This window comes from Pyxicephalus adspersus, chromosome 6, assembly GCF_032062135.1.
Source record: "Pyxicephalus adspersus chromosome 6, UCB_Pads_2.0, whole genome shotgun sequence".
NCBI classification, from domain to species: Eukaryota; Metazoa; Chordata; class Amphibia; order Anura; family Pyxicephalidae; genus Pyxicephalus; species Pyxicephalus adspersus.
Window position 1 is genome coordinate 30,775,970 of NC_092863.1, and position 3,423 is coordinate 30,779,392.

Genomic DNA, 3,423 nt, shown 5'->3' on the forward strand with positions numbered 1-3,423 from the left:
CGCGACCGATGGCCGCGCGTACTTTCGCGCTTCCAGCGAGCGCGGATTTTATTGATGAATCAGGGGCAGTGAGAGGGTTTCAGCAATGGAGACAATGTTGTCAATCATAGAGCAATGAGCAGGTCTGGGTGTGGTGGAGGTACAAGATACAGGGTGGGAATCAGCATGGACAATACTGATAACTATGCTCCTTGTAACATTGCACTGTAAACACTGCCTTTATCAGAGAGGCAGATCTGCTCTGAATTCAGGAGCTGCATTTATTGTAAGACTAAATTTTAATATACTTTAGAATACTAAACCTTGAAAGTTTTTATTTTGAAAGAGGAGAGACATTAGAAAAAAAATGAAGTTGTGGACATCTTGTGAATGGATAGATATTTAGTAACAAAAGAAATATTTAAAAAGCATGTTCTTCTATTAGTTTGGAGATCACTTCAACCCAGTGAGTGTAGAGAGGTTCCAGAACTGATAATGTGGTGGCATCAATAGGGGTCAAATAGGAAGTCCGGTGTTATTGGATTTAGAAAATAATACTGTCTCTACTTTGTATATATTTTATGTTTAATATTTACATATATTGTATGGGGAAGGTGGTGATTATTTTTTAGGGGTCTCTAAAGTTTTTAAATAAAAGGGCCAGTGTTCATCACTGTTTGGGGGTCAGACTGTGGGCAAGGGAATTAAAAGATGCCTTCACATGAGTGGGAGTATAAAATATATACATCAGTGGTCAATGAGAATAAAAAAATGCCATGGTGACAGTGGGCAGCTGAGGATAATATGCCCCATGTCAGTGGTCACTGGAGGTAAAACATTGCCCCTGCATCCCTTATCAGTGGGAGAAGAAAACGCCAATGTCAGTAGTCAGTGGCAATAAAACATGCCTCAGCATCAGTGAGTACATAAAGCCCCTAATTAAATGAATTAAATGCTCTAGGTTAGTGGGAATAATAAATGCCCCTGTGTCAGTAAAGGTAAAATATAATCTAGCGATGGGTAGTAGGAGAATAAAATGCCCCTGAATCTGTGGGAGTAATTTATATACCTTGCACTGCACACAATCTGCACATTACACACAAACATAGACATAGCACTGCATTACATACATAAAAATTGACACAAACATGCACGCAGTCTGCACAATATGAACTGTATGTGACAACTTGTAAATAACGCACCTCTTCAGGTGCAGGGTAGGCTTTGAAAAGTAGAGCATAGGACCTGGGAGCCCCCAGGCTTTACTCCATCTAGCTGCTCAATCAAATAGGAGACTTATAAATCTTGTATATTTTTTATCTTGATATTGTTACCAGTCTAATTAAAGAGGGTTAGCTATAAGTAGTATATAACTTACTATATTTTACTATACTACTATGTAACTATATACCTCTACTACTTCAGCACTATCAGTTATACACAGATAAGGAGATCTGACTACATTCTGACTTTGCAGGCTGAATTCTTGTTTTGGGATGGTGAGAAAATACTGACATTAGAGTTTTAGCACAAAGGGTGGGCAAATAAAATTTTATTTGGGGAAAGCAGCATACCTATTTCTATTTCCACAGGTTTCCTTTGCAGACTTTTAGGACTCACAAATGCCTGATGTCTGTAAAAGTATTCTACAGAAAGGTGAGATAAAACCCAGTGTAGTAGTAAGTGAACTGAAGGTTGTGTGAGTGAACGGGGTCTCTATTTATATATCATTATAACCTAATCACATGTAAATGATGGTGACTGTTTGTACAAGCTCCATCCCTTGCCATGTGATTATTTCACTATTCTCTGTTAGAGGTAGCATGCATTTTAATTTATACAAATGGAAAATTTCCTTTTTAAAAATAGAGTTGCAAGCTGGCAGGCTTTTTTTATTTTCGCAGAAGGGATAGGTGATGTTTTGCTCTGGGGCTCTATAAGCCAAGAGAAAGTCAGAGGACAAGCATTGAGGGCAGTGACTTTAGCCACCCTTCTTTCTTAGTATAGGTATACCTTGCCTGTATATTGTAATGTACACCAAAAATAGTGTATTGCAGACATAACAGTGAAACATTTATCTTGTGCACTATTTGCAGCATTTGTTTTACAGACAATATAATGGATTCTGTTCCAAGAGAGTGAAAATTAGTTTCATATTGGGGGTGACCAGGTTTTATTACCATTAGATAAAGGATGTTTAGGTGCAATTTTAGTAGATTTGGATTAGTAATTGTTTATTGGATCAGCAAACTTTGATTATAAAACACATGTTGAATTTGAAATAACCATGATATTCAACATCTAATCCCAGGTTCATAGTAAAGGACTATATCTGTTTGTAAGTGACAATTTCACTATTTTGGGACAATTTCCAATTTACCAAAAACATTCTTTTTAACATTCTTTATTTATTTTATATTATTTATTAAACAAGCAAAGAAAAAACAAACATAACACAGATATCCAAAACAGGCGCAAAAAAGAAACAATTATTTTCAGTTACATTTTCAAGGGTTACAAATTAGGTACATAATAAAAAAAACAGTATAATACAGACAAAACACATACAGCAGAAATAACAACGAACACAAGAAATAATCAGTCCAATAAAGGATTATCACAATCGTCTATTTTTAATATAAGAAGTCTAACACTTCTCTGCCTAGATTGTAGATTGGGAGTTACAAAAAACAGAACACTCTCTCAACTGGAGGATAGACAGCTCTCAAACTCCTGTGAAAGCAGAAATTCCTTCCAATAAAACCAAGCAATTCAAATTTCTCAGGAACTATCATGAAGATTAGTCTTCCATTACCATAATATCATTATTGATGTGGAATCATTGTGAGATAGTGGGACAAACATTCTACCTCCAGTTTGTCATACGTTTCAGTAAATGAATCACTACAGATGCTTTATGATATCTAAGGGAAAAAGAACTGTGTTGGAGCAAGAAAAAAGAGGGATCATCCAGTATAGTATATTCAGTGAATTTTTGTACAATTTCCTTAACCTTGTGCCAAAAAGGTCTTAGAAGTGGACACAACCAAAATATATGGAGAAGCGTACCCTCCCCCACCACACAGTGCCAGCAGCGATCCGAAACCTCAAGGTTAAAACCATGCAGTTGAGCAGGAGTACAATACTATCTTATAGTAACTATATAACTTTATAGTTAAGCTCCTGAAATCTACTGCTAACCGATGTGTGGTGAGTTAGCCAAATCACCTTTTGTCTTTGCTCCACACTGATGATCTATTGTAATATGTCATGTGTTGTTTTTTGAGGTTGCATTCACCTAATATAATAACATGGCAATGTCCAGATACTGAAAATCCTGGAATTAAAAAAGGGTGTACTTCCTTTTAATCATGACTGTAGGTATTAGAGCAGGGGTGTCAAACTCAAATACACGGAGGGCTGAAAATAAAAACTCAGACCAAG